Source organism: Bombyx mori, chromosome 18, assembly GCF_030269925.1.
Source record: "Bombyx mori chromosome 18, ASM3026992v2".
Lineage (NCBI taxonomy): Eukaryota > Metazoa > Arthropoda > Insecta > Lepidoptera > Bombycidae > Bombyx > Bombyx mori.
In genome coordinates this window covers 1,450,868-1,467,657 of record NC_085124.1, presented here as the reverse complement: position 1 = coordinate 1,467,657, position 16,790 = coordinate 1,450,868, and the positions used below count along the sequence as shown (strand labels likewise).

The window sequence follows — 16,790 nt, the reverse complement described above, 5'->3', positions numbered from 1 at the left end:
TCTACAACGTAAATGCGCCATCCACCTTGAGATAAAAGTTCTAATGTCTCAATATAGGAGAAATAGGCAGGGTGGTGGTACCTACCCGTGCGGACTCACAAGAGGTCCTACCACTAGTAAAATTGGCGTATCATAAAACTAAAATATTGATTTCTATACCAAAATTCGACTCGCACTTACTTGCCTGCATCGATTCGGACTACAAACATTGAAACGCTTTTTTTCACCTCCCTATTTTTCTTAAAAATAAATTAATATTCTATTTTCATGTAATGCTTGTGAGCTATCGCTGAGTTGAGCTTAGTTGTTGCAGAGTCGTCGTAAATCATAAGTTTATACGTGACGCGAGGGCTACTCGGAACTTCTTCGTCTTGTCACGCACGCCCTTTCTACGTCAAAGAATAAAGAGTACACAGAATGGACATTGAAGTTTTAACTCACGACATAAAATTTGGGGGGGGGGGGGGTGTCTTTAATTGAAAGCACTGGCTACACAGAAATCGAATATAAATGCGTAAAAGTGTATTGTGTACCCATGAAAAATATATTTGGATGTTATGTAACATTTGTAGAAACTTATGTGTTGTTATGTTAGGTAAGCCATTGTTGGAAGTGGATTCAGAACTATTTATTACCAGTCTGTTATTTAAATTACAAAAAAAATATTGTAATATTTTTCTATTCCTAAAAAAACGTATTTTAGCTATAATAATTATATCCTTAACTGTGTTGATATACCAAATATATTACTTAAAAAAATATATTTAAGCACTTTGATTGACTTGTATAAATGTAAAGCCAAAAATAATACTTTGATTTTTATTAAGCTATTTCATATGTAGTATCTTAATAGATTCTGTCATGTGCTAAAATGATGTTTCATAATTATGTGTCAGAACCGGGCTTGAGATGTGAGTGGATCATTAATGACATAGCGATGATAACTTTAAAATGTTATTGTAATAGTGAACGTTATTTTTATAGTAGACAATAGCATTGCGAAATAACAATGAAACCATTATATTTTGCATAATTACTGATGGTAGGACGTCTTGTGAGGTATCACACTTTTTCTTTTTTTTTTTAACGCTGGGAAATCCATTTACGGATGTGAGGTACCACCCTGCCTATTTCTGCCGTGAAGCCATAATGCGTTTCGGTTTGAAGGATGTGGCAGCCGTTGTAACTATAATGATACCATAGATGTAGAACTCATATCTTAAGGTGGGTGGCGATATTTACGTTGTAGATCTCTATGTGCTCTGGTAACCACCTAACATGAGGTGGGCTGTAAACTCGTCCACCCATCTAAGCAGTAAAGAAGCGGCCTTCCGCCCCTAGATTTGTTGATGTCCACGGGCAACAGCGACCACCGAGCATCGGGTCGACCGCTGACTTTCAACAACATTGAAAGAGATTGAGTGTCAACACCACAAACAGCGCCATGATGGTCGTCATATTACCCTTAAATGCTAGTAAAACACAAATCACTAATTTAAAATCTGACTAAAACGAAATGAAAAAAAAAATCACTTCGCAAACAAACTCCGTAAAACAATTCTGCTGTGTGAGCTCAGTCAATAAGCGATCTAAATCGGTAACAAGGAGTCGAATCGAACTTACCCGAAACTTTTACAATAAGAGCTTAAAACAATCATTGAGTTGTTTCGTAACTCGAAAGCTTTTATTAATAGGTTCGATTTTGCCAATAGGGTTGTATAGTTTGATCGCTCGAATATCAATTAACTGCCGCAGAAAACGACTAGCCTCTTGTAAGTGGAGCTTCATCAACAACATTTCAAAAGTGTTTTCTTCCACAAATATGATTGTGGGACTGAATTAAACTCTGTAAAAGACTTAAGGAGAGTATTTGATTAGAGGCAATGAACCTGTGTCTTATTACACAGGTGATGGTGACCTCTTTCGTCCTGGGTCGTATGGCTTGTGGGGGTAACAGAAGTGGATGTGATTTGAAGGCTGTAACGGCCTTTATACAATAAATAATTGAGACGTCAATACCGTGTCTTTGGAAGTAGTCGTGGCCTAAAGCACAAACGGCCGGTGAAGCAGTAATGCATTTCAGTTTGAAGGGCAGGGCAGCCGTAGTTAAAAGTGAAACCTTAGAACTCATGTCTCAAGGTGGGTGGCGGCATTTACGTTGTAAATGCCTATGGGCTCCGGTAACCACTTATCATCAGGTGGACCGTGAGCTCTTCTACCCATTTAAGCAAAAAGGGTCGAGTTGGGCATTCAAGTTCTGATCTATGAGCTCACGTAATCACGAAACGCCTGGGCTATGAGTTAGCTCACCAGATGGGTATTCACGTAATAAACAAACATGAACCCATGACTTTCTGAAATGGGTGGTGTCCAGTGTTCAACGTGCTTAAGATTTTAACGACAGGCAGCGGCTTGGCTCTGCCCCTGGCATTACTGACTTCCATGAGTGACGGTAAGCACTCACCATCAGATGTGCTGTATGCTTGTCTACCTACAAGGGCAATAAGAAAATATTTCATGCCGGTGACGCCCGTTCTGTTTTAGGAATAATAATTGTCTCTAAGAGGGCACGTAATTTTAGGCATTTGATTCGGTTTGACATCTTCTATTTGATTTTTACGTTCTATGTTCAAACCGTAATAATAGTTATAGATTAAGCACGCGAACAAGTGCCCCGTAGAAATTTAGGCTAACAGCATAGTTACAATAATTGGTTGTAGTTAATTTGTTTATTTGCTTCAGGTCTTTGCAGGAATAATGTTTTAATAATAAAATTAATACTACTTTTTAGTGGAAGATTCTTTTTAGAAATCGGAGGTATTCGTGAATCAAAATACGTTAATTTAATTACCTCCGGTATTTTAAGCTTGGTGTAATGCTCATAATTTGAAAACGTGCTCACGGCGTATCCCGTACACAACAGAAACCCGACATAGGTCTCAGTATTGTGATATACGCCGAATGAATTATCCGGACTTATATATCATAGTTCGAAGATGTTTAAAGAGGTTTATCGCCGGAACTTCTCAGTGGGTCGCTATTTCGATCTGGTGGTAGATTCTGTGAAGCACTGCCCTTAAAAGCTCTTAAACAATCATGACTTGAACATTAAATTGTCAAAGTCGTCGTGGCCTAAAGGATAAGACGTCCGGTGCATTCGTATCTAGCGATGTTCGAATCCCGCAGGCGGGTACCAATTTTTCTAATGAAATACGTACTTAACAAATGTTCACGATTGACTTCCACGGTGAAGGAATAACATCGTGTAATAAAAATCAAACCCGCAAAATTATAATTTGCGTAATTACTGGTGGTAGGACCTCTTGTGAGTCCGCACGGGTAGGTACCACCGCCCCGCCTATTTCTGCCGTGAAGCAGTAATGCGTTTCGGTTTGAAGGGTGGGGCAGCCGTTGTAGCTATACTGAGACCTTAGAACTTATATCTCAAGGTGTGTGGCGCATTTACGCTGTAGATGTCTATGGGCTCCAGTAACCACTTAACACCAGGTGGGCTGTGAGCTCGTCCACACATCTAAGCAATAAAAAAAAAGCTTAGTTTAAGTGTTTGGTTGGGTGATTTTAATCTAATGTAATTTCACTTCTGTGTCACACTCTATGGACGCTGACAGTTTGTGGAAACGCCACACAAATTGAGGTGGAGGATAATAACGGGCTTAAATCAAGATGTCACGTGATTCGTGGTTAGTCGAGTTTACCTTTTAGGGATTCCGCGGACAGGATAAGGGGAAATTGTGTGGAACCAGGATATGGGAATTGGGGTAAAGTAAATGTTGTTCGAGATTTACGGAATAGCATCGTGATATTGTTGAATGATGTAGATTTGAGATTGGAAATAGTCTTCCCTTAACCTGATTGAAAAAATAGGTAATTTTATAGTTTACTAGTGGCAGCCCAATGGTCAAAACTCGACCATAATTAATTTATATTATAAGTTTGATCATTATTATGTTATATTGTCACATTTCTATAATAATCATTGTTCTATAATCACAGACTTTGCCACTATAGACAAATAATATTAAAGATAAACATTATTAATCTATTTTCAATTTGACCATAGACTTTAATAATAGACAAAAGAGTGCATTTATTCGTGTGTGTGTGTGTCAAGTAGTTTGTGTAATGTTTTTTTTTATTGATTAAACATATTTATTATGAATAATTAAAAAAAAAAGCATTCTGCACTGTCTTCTCTATATTTTTTCGTACATAATCCTCCTTTCGCGCAATTTTTGTAAAAAGGAGTGCAAAGTTTTTGCTTTACGTATTAATATATAAGGTAAAAGCACCTATTACGGAGGTATTTCGCAAAATTTGAAAGTAAGAAAGAAAAATAAGCATTTGTAAGTATTTCTAAAGATGGAAAAAATTTTCATCGTCAAAAATGGAATTTAAATTTCGTATTACTGTTGAGTCTATGTTTCTTTTCTAGAAATTACTTATTTAAAAAAATGTTTTAAATAGCCGGGTCGATTTTCCCTAATACGGAGGTATGATTGAGGTCAGAGCCTATTACTGCGGTAGACGGTTCCTAATACAGAGGGTCAGAAATTATATTTATTAAGTTCCGAACATATAATATTTATTAAGTAAATAATATAAATGTGAAGAACTTAAATTGTAAGTTTTGCATTAATTGACCACTTTTAATGAAATTTATAATACAAATGTATCTAGTAAGTATAACAGTGCATTCACACAGGTCGGCTCGGAAAGAAGAGTACATTTTTACCGCGTTTAAAAGTGATTTGGATTGTATTTTAACATGAGAATTCTAGGGAATTTCGAATGTATACACATAAATAAAATTGGAGTGTCTGTTTGTAATATTGAAATAACCGCTTTTTACCACATGCATATAAATATATATACGGTACATACACCAAAATAACATTTTTTACAATTTTTGTCTGTCTGTCTGTTTGTTCCGGCTAATCTCTGGAACGACTAGACCGATTTTGACGAGACTTTCACTAATAGATAGCTGATGATATAAGGAGTAACTAAGGTTTTTTTAGATTTAAACTTAATGGTAAACTTAAGGTAAGTGCAGTTTTCGGCTCAATTCAGACATCGGTGGCAACGGCCGACAGCGATGTGAAGGCCTACCCGATCTTGTGGACCGAATGGTAAACAGTCGACGTCGCCCTAAGCACGTCATTACGGATCTTCCCGATCCATTAACGGTGTTTTAGGTACCTCAAGCACCGGTTACCGTCCTCGCCGAACCCGTCGCTTGCAATGAAGAACTCGAAGAAGAAATCAACCTATAGACGCAGCCCACTGAGTTTCTCACCGGATCTTCTTAGTTGGTCGCGTTTCCGATCCAGTGGTAGATTCTTCGAAGCACTGCTCTTCGTAGGGTCAGTGTTAGCAACACTCCCGGTTTGAGCCCCATGAGATCATCTACACGTCAAGGGGAAGCTGAAATAGCCTGCCAAGGCTATCAGCATTGGTAGGAGAAAAAAAAGGTGCGAAGAGCACTTTCAGCTTTGAAAGAATTTTAAACTTTATCTACATTGTTTTATAGATCAGTATCGCTTGAAAGGATAAAAATGTTCGGTGGCTGATGCGGCGGCCGCTGCCACTGCTGTTTGAATAGAGCTATACATATTTAAGATGAACAAAATAGAATTACTTAATGGTAAATTTATTGAGGACTGCTTAGGAACAAACAAACAAAGCATTTGCTTGACCATCTGTGAATGTTTCACAGATGGTCATCTGTGAATGTAAACAAAAGATAAGAAAGTTTAATAGTTTTATGAATGAGTCTTTGTGCCTTTACCGACTCAATAGAAATATCTGTACGGGATTTCTGGGAATCTGTCATAAATGGTTCATAAAAACAAATCGCTATACCCGAAATTGACGCTATAGTATCCAAAGTCGCTCTTACCGAATGAATTTCTTACGAAAATATGCTTTAAATTCAAGGGACATAAGTTTGACGTCGCTATAACCGAGGTCGTTATTAATGAAATCCACTGTATTTAATATATTTTAATAACCTTTCACTTGTACACTATTCCCCTCTTATACATCGTATTTCTCTCTGCTAATGGTTTGCTGGAAGAAAACTCATGAAGAGTTAAGCTCGCCTTTGTACATAGTATTTAGACATTCTTTAAATCTGTTTTTATTGTATTATCTTTTTGTGTAAAATAAGTATAAATAACCTTTCTATTATTTCTATGGAATCCTAAAACTTGTAATTTTATGTTCTATGAATATGACCGTAATAGGAGATCATAGAACCTAACACAGAGTTACCTGGAAATAACTACCACCGTAATAGGAAAACTACTCGTATTTTTTTAATCCTAATTCTGACCCATCAAAATTTCGATAAACAAAGAATGTAAATACTTAATCAAACGATAACAGTTTTTTGGCCCAGATGTGTAAAACTCAAGTCAACAGTTATACAAAATAAATGATTTGTGATTAATTAAAATACACCTTCCTATTTTTACCCCTTCTAAGAAACCAACATTTTGCACTCGACAGTTTTCATATTTAACTAGATTTTTAATGAATAATACATACCGCAGAATATGGTTTCTAATTTACAAGATTAATAATTATTCCAACTAAACTTGGAACTAATTCAATAACTTAATAAATTGAAAGTTATAAACAATTAAATATGCCCAGTATATTTCCTATTTCGGAGTTATACCACCGTATTAGGATTAATCTATAAAATTCGTACCGTATTACGGCGGTATTTTGTTTCTGATTTTTTGAGTAAAAAATGAGTTACATATATGAAACAAGCTATTTAAAAAGTAAGTATAATAGTAGGAAAATGCTACAAATAACACATTAACAAAGTTGAACGACTTATTAATACAAAAAACTTAGTTTCTAAATATTAGTGTACTTATTTTTTTGTTCCGCGTTTGTATGGAAACTCCTCTCACGTTGATGCCGTGCTACAAACTGATAGATCTTGTAGTGTTGTTTATATGCTACACTTGAAAATGTCAGTTATGTTATGAAGTAATAGATTTAGAATAAATAGATTCCGTTTTGGTGAGCTTAAACTGAATAAAACAAGAATAAATGTCGAAAATAGAAATACCACCGTAATAGGAAGCGATTTTGACTACCGCCGTATTAGGAGCTTTTACCTTAGATTATTGCATTAGTTTGGCTGATGTGTCTACGGTCCATCTAATTAATGCCAAGAGGTTTCCGGAGCCCGTAAATTCCGCCTTGAGATATTAGTTTTATTTCTTTAGAAGGTCACAGCCCGGCTCCTCTTTGAGGTCTATTTTCAAACTTTTGAAAGAAAAAAAACATTTTAAAGCATTTTAGCGGTAGGCAGCGGCTTGGCTCTGCCCTTGGCATTGCTGAAGTCCATGGGCGACGGTAACCACTCACCATCAGGTGGGCCGTATGCACGTCTGCCTACAAAGGCAATAAAAAAAAAAATTCGAGAAACATTAATTTCCAGATCCTCTGAAGCCAGCTCATCACATTTTTGCCGTAACTGGTCATATTAGCCCTCGGTGCTGGTCTACCGTAAACTAGAATAAAGCCGTAGTGACATTTGTATTCTACAACCGTTATCTTACCCTTGAAATCGGTACGCATGACTGTTTCACAACAAATAGAAACAAGATCTTTGAACCGATCCGTTCGGGTCTACGATACGTGACCGGGGACATCATCAAACAATCTCATTAGACTTCAATAGTTGCATCATTTAAGTAATGTTCTAATTCGTGATCTTGTATGTACTGATTTTGAGAAATCAGACTGCAAAGACAAAGAGACCTCCGAGCAGTGGTCGGCAAGAGGTGGATGAGGAGAACTGAAGACCGGGCTCAGTGGTGTGCATTGGGAGAGACCTATGTCCAGCAGGGGACGACTGTGGGCTAATAATGATGATGATGATGAGACTGCAAAGGACGAATATCTACGTTATTTGATTACGATGATGACTAATACGTATTTAAGGCCACTAGTCATCTTGAGCCAAGACCGCAGTCAAAGTTGCATAGGAATTCTTCAGCACTTTTTCTTAGGCAATGAAAATTGCGATCTGCTTTAAAATAAGTGAGGTCCTAGTAGTTAGTGCCCATGAAGATTCAACTACACTCTGGTTTTTATTAGGAAAATTGGATTGAGGCAAACTAAGATCAGAATTTCGAGCGTTGTGGCACATATCTAGAACACTATCCAAATATAATCTATCTATGTTCGAGCAATATTTATGGGCAAACAAAAATATTTTCTAAAGGATAGCATCATTTTTAACGAAAAGAAAGTTGAACAGAAAATTAATTAATTTTTGCAGCGACTCGTATGCCGATTAGAATTTTCCTGAAAACTTAAACTTAACATAAAGAAAACTTAGTTTTATTAATTGAGTTTTATATTATAAAAAGAAAACTAGAAGCTTAAAAAGGAAAAAAAAAGAATAAATAATGTAAAGCTCCAAAACCGCTTTCATGCTTAAATAATAAAGTATCTCCCACAAAAAGCTTTAGGTCGTAAAAATATTAAACGAAGACAAAATGGATAAGCAAGCTGCTTCTAAATAATGGATGTACAGATTTTACTTAAGTCTACGTTAATTTTAATTTTTTCTAACATTTACAATTACAGTTTTCTACGCGTGTTTTTATGACATTTATCGGGTATTTATTTGCCCGCCACTCAGCCTCTATGACTTATGCATACCCAGGATCCACAAAGACGGCCACAAGACTCTGTAATGGGATCAGGTTGCTCGAGCTGTAGATCCCTCAACGAATTTAACCAGAAGGCAGTAAGAGACATAAACAATTACATTACTTTTTTCCTACCTATGCTGATAGCCTTGAGAGGCTATTTCAGTTTTACCCTAGCGTGTAGATGAGCTCTCGGGGCTCAAACCAGAAGTGTTGCTAACACCGGCCCTAGTAAGAGCAGTGCTTCGCAGAATCTACCACCGGATCTGAAACACGACCCACTGAGAAAATCCGGCGAGAAACTCAGTGGGCTGTTGTGTCTATCGGTAACTTTACTCGTCGAGCCCTTCGTCGCAAGCGACAGATTTGGCGAGGCTGGTGACCCGTACTTCAGGTATCTTAGAGCACCGTTAATGGATCGGGAGGATCCGTAACGACGTGCTTAGGGCGACGTCGACTGTTTACCATTCGATCCATAGGATCGGGTATGTACTAGATTATATAAATTACGGTACCAATAACTATACGGGACTAGCTGACCCGGCAGACTTCGTAGTGCCTCAATCGACAAATAAAAGAAACATCAAGGGGACACATCAAAGAAAAAACAAAATTGTTTGTTTTTATATAATTCCGAGCTTTTTTTATATTTTCTCACCTTTTAGACCTTCCCTGGACTTCATCGACTAATTCAAGACCAAAATTAGCCAAATCGGTCCAGCCGTTCTCGAGTTTTAGCGAGACTAACGAACAGCAATTCATATTTATATATCTATATAGATATATAAGATTTAGTAGTGGCCCATATTTGCAGTTACCTTGGTAGGTTTCTTTGTCTCCAATGATCTAGCAGGCAATAATTCTAACGCAAGATGCAGAGCAGTTCAACCGGAACAAATTTAACGAAAATCATAACATCACTCTCATACGCCGCTACAAAGGAATACCCAAACTTTAATTATGAAACTTTTCGTATTATGAACTACAACAACGAAACATACTCTTGTCATGGGTCATGTGTCTAAACTTATTGTAATGTAGGGTAGACAGGGCTTTTGATTTAGTTTATTTAATTTTATTCGTATAGTTTAGATTACCGGATTTCATAAAACGCGTATAAGACACTCGGACATGCCGCGCATGTCGGTGCTCAAATTTTGCAGCCCGGTAAAAAAACATCTAATGAAATACGTATTATACGTACTTAATACGTAATCACGAACAATTATACTTACGTCAAAGGAATAACAGCTTATTAATTCGTTTACCTATAGTTACGGAGGCAAAAGGACTATTTAAAAATATCCGCTTCAAAGAGTCCGCTAGTCAGGCGTCCTTAGATAGAACCAGTAACATTGTTGCAGTCTTGGCCTTTTTTTTTTGGGCTGGGAGCCGAACCTCCTACCCCACGTCTGGGTGGCTTATGGGGTAGGTGGGACTGGACTGTCCATAGAAATTGGAACCGTACCGCGAGCTCAAGGGATGGTAATTAGGGCCCTATCCACTAAACAGCGCTTCTGCACTCTCGCCTAAGCGTCTGATCAGAACCCAGGCAAGGTAAGGGGATTACTGTGGTCAATACTGCAACAAGGCAAGGACGCCAGCCTGATGGAACGTTCGAGGCTAAGCGTAGGCTCTAACGTCAGCCGTCTCGGTACGGTGGCCGTCGGGCCACACGGGTGGCGTCATTGGTGTCCCGCTCATTTAACGACTGTTAAATGAGTGGTTACTTTTCTGAGTCTTCCTTAAAGGTGACCCCTTCGGCACCTACCCAATAAAATATGGGTTAAAATTTAAGCCAAAAGTCGAGGCTACCTTTATTTTTCATTTCGGTGGGCGATATGTATATTTTCTTTAAAATAGAATATAAAAATATAATTAATATTATATAAATATTTATTAGTATAGATAGGTAACGAAAATGTAAACATTTATGGGCACAGTGTATGATGATACGAAGAATAAAAAACAAAAAGTGTGCGTGTGTGTGTACGTGTGTGTGCAAGTCACTCACGGTAGAAGTGAAACTTATAAAAAAATAAAAAAATAATAGATATACTGACTATCCCACTACACAGGAGCATACATATGGACAATGTTTAGTAGACGACAGTGGGGAAGCTACGAAGAGTCGCACAAAGAGCAGACCGAGAACGTCTAATGTGTTCTATCTCATTCTCTCGCCGGCTGAATCCTATACATTTATGTGTTTGTGTCTCTATGGACTTATTTTTTCGTTTCATCGAGTTTGAAATCACGATTCTAAAGAAGTTTCACTTCAAAAAATTGTCGTTTTGAATTTAGAGCCCTCCTCCCCTTTTTAAGTCGGTTAAAAATAAAGGATGTTACTATACGTATGTAGTGTTGGGTTGCCGAGCTGCGAGCACGCTTTCCCGAAGCTGATTCGCGGGGACCCAATCCATCATCGTAATTAATTAATTGTACGAATACGCGTCTGTACGTCACGTCCTAATTTCGGATTGTATAGGGGCTTCGCCGCTATTAATAAATTAATGCGAATTCGATATATGATCGGCACGAGGAGATGGGCCTTTCACTTGTGAAAACTGTATAGTGTCCGAAATGTTGGGAGCATCGACTGTGTCGTAGCCTAGAATACCATCACCCCACCCTTTTATTTATTTTTTATTACATAGAGGGGTGGACGAGCTCACAGCCCACCTGGTGTTAAGTGGTTGCCGGAGCCCATAGACATATATCTGTACCTCAGAGGCATACAACATTAAGAGCCTAAAGTCAAATTTTACAGGAGAGGCAAAAATGCGCGAAGAGAAATTTTGAATGTAATTTTGAGAGAGTTATAATAGAGGCAGAGTAATTAACTTAGCTGTATTTTTTATAATAAATAGAGGGAAGTATCATGAAATACTTCATAATTACGATAAATCTATCTATTATCTTTTTTTATGGACTTGATGCTATATACCTTTAAAAAAAATGTATTTCTTAGAGGTATACAATATTATGAGGTAATCCAAATGTATATGGAAGTAATTTTGAAGGGGTCGAGGGAGACAGGAGGATTTATTTTATATAATAAAAATAATAAGTCTGTGCTAAGAAATTGAAATATTTATTTATCTGATTATTTATAAGAGACTAATAGCTCACTCGCAGGCTTCAGGCAAGTCAGGAACTTCCGCTCATGGAAGATTATTTTAATATTGAAATATAGATGGAATCCACTGCAACGATTTTTGTAAGTCGTTGTATTTCAGTCCTGAAATGGGTTTTCAAGTTTCTCCAATAGGTTTCGTCGCGGACATCGAACATGCTCTTCGTTTGTTTCTAATAAAACTGACTTGTTAGAATGTTTCCTGGTCAAATGAACCCATCTAATTTTTTCGGAACTGCATCCACACTTTAGCTGAATAAGGCACAGTTTCTCCTGCATTCGGTTTTTTTCTGTGAACAAAAGGAGTTAATGATCCTTCACAAAAAGCAGAAAAATCCTTAAAGTGATCGGTTTCCATATTAATCATTTTACTTTTATTATTTCTTGAACAGCTCTTAATAAACTACTGCCAGTGCCAGGGAGTAACAATGGGAAACTCTTGGATCTTTTTCTTTTCTCGTTCTATTATTGAGTTGATCACATCCACTTCCATGTGTGTCCTTTTAGTAAATACTTGTGGTTTATTATTTACAAATGCTCTTTTTGAGTCAATATCCAGAAGTACCTAAGCCACCATCAAGTATACATTCTTATTCTGCCCCGCACAATTGTCGCTCCATAAGATTACTTCTTTCAACGCTTTATCGTTAAAAACATTAACTATTCCTGATGCCATTTCATTTCCACCTCAACCCGCCACGGTTTCGTCCCACATAAAACACCAGCTATCTTTTGGAACTGAGTCCATAATCGTAAAGTTAAACGTCCACAGCTTTCTGTAACAGAAACTTTGGCTATAGTCAAATAGAGTGTTGGTAAACATCTTTGGAGATCTACAGTTAGAAATTTTAGCGTATAGTGCAGACGCTAAAAGGATTTAACGGATTTAAAGGAATTAACGGAAGGAAAGGATTTAAAGGAATTAACTGATTGATTGAGTAATTGGGTTTCTCTGTTTTCTATCATATTTTCTACATCTTCGATGGATGAGTTACTTGTTTCTGGTATAGTTACCTGCTTGTTTCCAACATACTCGCACTTTGTAGCGTCTTCATCGGTGTCTGGTATATATTCTTCATCTAACGGTGAAAAATCTTCAGCTCATAAACTCATTAACTTCAGCTCATAAACTTAACTGTACCTTTGTGTTGAAAGTTGGTAGATGGTACGAAATTTTTAGAAATATCAGTAAGCAAAACAGTGGTTGACAGTTGGGATCCATTATCAGTAGTAACACCGACCGTACACTTTTCTTGAGATGGAGCTAAAAGTACGTTAAGCTCTAGGCAAAGTCTTGCAAATAAATTTTCGGCGGAATTCCATACCAGGAAATGCAGATTTTCTCCGTGAGGTTCTCTGTTCTATATCTTTTTCATGTTTGTTTGAGATATCAGTAAATAAAGCGAAGGTGGGATGATTGTGTATCAAAATTATCTGTATGTAGTTCTTAAGATGGATCCAAATGCACATCAAGGTCTTTGTAAGGCCTTGGCGATAACATTTTGGGTGAATCGTGGCATTCAGGTACATGTTGCTGCTTTCTCCGAGGCTCTAGAAAACAACTAAACAAAATTGTATAAGCAGTTATCACTGAAGCATTCGTTCGGATCGACCACTGAAAATAAACAACGTTCAGCCCGGTCAGTCCTCAGAAGGTTAACGGCGAGAGGCATTAACAACTACTGAGCACTATCATGGGTTGGATTAAAATTTGTTCGAAGAGAAGAATAACGGGCCATATGAGAGAAAGCTCGCCATTCAGCCACTCGCCACTTATACGACAAGCATGCAATTACCACTTGTTTACATTTCTATTATTTACCCAGTATGTTCATGATAATGGAAGTAATAATAAGAGTACTTACTATATTCAGGAGTTGCATTACACTGTTCTCCGGCATTTGCAAGATTACATAGTAATTTTCCACGTGAAAACATATAATTTTACACTTTTATACAATTAATTGCGTTATTTTATACGCTCAAAGCAACGACTTTTTCACGTGTACCGCGAGCGCCCCCGCGTTTTGTTAAGAGGTATAGAACATTATGTCCAATGAACAGCATTAACGTCGCGCTGTGGTTAGAGGCAAAAAATATCAACATCATTTGAGATCCTATACCCTGTTAATATTTGTGCAATTAATGTTATATACCATTGTATATCTCTTTTCATAGGCAACGTAGGATTTAATGCTTTATACCATTATGTAGAACTGGTTCTTGCGATTTTAATGGTATAAAAAACTTGATTTCGACAAAATGTGGAGTTACTATTGTTTACCTCTGAGGTACAGATATAATGTAAAAGATATGAGTTCTAAGGTTTCAGTATGGTTACAACGACTGCCCTACCTTTCAAACCGAAACGCATTACTGCTTTATGGCTGAAATAGTCAGGGTGGTGGTACCTACCCGTGCGGTCTGTCACTGTACTGTTTCGTGTCTGATCCTAACCTTCCCCTAACCTGTTCTTCTTCAAACATTCCTTCATCAGTCTTACCCCTATAAATAGGTTGTCAATAAGTCACGATCATCACTCATGTTATACCTTCATTGTGAGAACGCGTGAAACAGACTTTTCTATGCTAAAAGTCACGAAGAACTTAAACACCTCATATAAGCTTGCGTTAGGATAGTGTATATACATAAACTTGGGCTTTTAAAGAACTTTATAATACGAAATTTAAAAAAAGACAACATTATTTTATGGTAAACACAATGAACAGGGTTTTGAATACAAAATCACACCTCCAAGAACATTTTCCAGTTGAAAAGCGCTTAACGACCATCAGAGGCTATATTTTCAACGTAGTGCACGAGTCACAAAGGGACCCCGCGAGCCAGCGCTTTCAGTAAAGGAATTTCAGCTGAAATGTAGATGGTAGCTGAATTAATGTTGGCTCACCCGAGATTTCACTGCAATATTGATTTTCGTAAGAGCATTTGGAATGGTGGAATGCTTTCGTGATTTGAATTTTGTTATGCTAAAATCATTTTTTGATTGTATTCCCATTGAAGTTTAGTGTGGTTATTTTGGAGCCTCTAGATCCATAAAGAGAGATTGATTCTCTTTGTGGCGTGTACCACTTGTATATAGGACACTACCTATTATTTCATTTGCACCATAAATTCATTTTAAATCATGAATCAAAATTATCCTAAATAGTCCTTTTTAACTTGATTTTTTTGTGCAGAAATAAGCAGGGTGGTGGTACCCACCCGCGCGGACTCACAAGAGGTCCTACCACCAGTAATTACGCAATTTTTTTATTTTTTTTTATTGCTTAGATGGATGGACGAGCTCACAGCCCAGCTGGTATTAAGTGGTTACTGGAGCCCATAGACATCTACAACGTAGATGCGCCACCCACCTCGAGATATAAGTTCTAAGATCTCAGTATAGTTACAACGGCTACCTCACCCTTCGAACCGAAACGCATTACTGCTTCACGGCGGAAATAGGTGGGGTGGTGGTACCTACTCGTGCGGACTCACAAGAGGTCCTACCACCAGTGATATGAAATTATAATTTTACGGGTTTCATTTTTATTACACGATGTTATTCCTTCACCGTGGAAGTCAATCGTGAACATTTTAGCTAATAGCTGCCCGAGCGTCTCCTAAGGAGACCTAATAACTCAAGGGCAGCTGCTTCGCGACTGAATCTACAAGCTGTTGCTATTTCCAGTTTGAAGCATGAAACGACCGTCACAAAACGCATTTGAGATTTCAAACTCGTGTATGCAATTTACTTAATTCAATAAAAGTAAGTAGGTACTGGTCGGACTGTGGCTCCAACAGACGGAAGTGAGGGTCCAGTTAAATTTACCAATACAGAAAAACCGAACTTCAGCTTCGAGCTTTTGAGCGTTAAAATATCAATGTACGCTCCAATAAAAAGTTTAAAAAGCTGATTTAACGTTAGGAACAAGCACGTTCAACATTTCCGAGCGGATCTGACGTGTGACGTCAACAGGTTGTGTCGGATACCTTTGAAGGGGGTCAGAGGTAGAACACACAAGTTTCCTACAGTTCTAGTTACTGGAAATACGACCTTGCTACCTCGGAACACGGCTTTTCCAATGTAGATGGGACTCTCATTTATCTGCGCTTTAGAATGATTAGTTTACATCGGAAACATAAGGTCGTATCTAGTGTTAGTTTTTAGTGAATTTGTTTGTAGTGCTTTTTTTCATTTTCAAAATCTTTAACTTCAGAATTGATTCAATAGAAATTCAGCTTTGTACGGTTTCCATTGCGCGCAATTATGGATTTTCAAAAAGCTAAAACATTACATGGATCATTGTGGTTTTCCTGTTATTTTAAGATAACGTAATAATTTTGTCTTCAAGAGTTCTGGCCATAATTCAGGAGTGATTTTCCTGGCATAATTTCTTGTCGTATCCGCGTATGCTATAAGCATTCACGTTTTTATTATAATCTGTGCCAGAGAGTAAATAAAAAAACAATTTTCCTCGAAGCTTAGCAAGAAAAAAAATGTTTGTTTACATGATATTTAATACGTACAAACAGAGATTGGGTCGTGCTAGGATTCGAATAGTAAATTATTTTTTGTGAATAGTCTGCTTGTGGTTCAAATACCGAACGAATGCTCCTAGACAGATTCAATTTGTGGTGGTAAACAAAAGAAAAAGGTTAAATCACAAGACGATGTTTCACAGAAACAAAATTGACCAAGACAAATGTTAACAATTATATTAGTAACTAGTTGACCCGGCAGACTTCGTAGTGCCTCAATTGATAAATAAAAGATCTAAACATTTGTATAAAATAAACTTAAAGCAAACAAAAAGAATCCGTCCGACGGGGGACACATCAAAGGAAAAATAAAATTGTTATTTTTATTTAATTCTGAGCATATAAAGATGGTCCTATGTTAGGTTAATGGGATCCTTCTCCTCCTTGCCTCGACAATCCTCTATCCA

The 16,790-nt window shown here is 37.4% G+C and overlaps 1 protein-coding gene and 1 non-coding gene across 2 annotated transcripts in view; both read right to left on the bottom strand.

Annotated features, from left to right (window-relative positions):
* The window catches only part of LOC101739021 (dopamine D2-like receptor), a 210,250-nt gene that overhangs the window by 140,331 nt on the left and 53,129 nt on the right, over positions 1 to 16,790 (bottom strand). The gene's annotated exons all lie outside the window — the stretch shown is intronic.
* Mir2849-2 (microRNA mir-2849-2) lies at positions 12,515 to 12,611 on the bottom strand. The gene is given in 1 exon segment (NR_107461.1): positions 12,515 to 12,611. It is a non-coding gene; the product is annotated as a microRNA mir-2849-2 (primary transcript).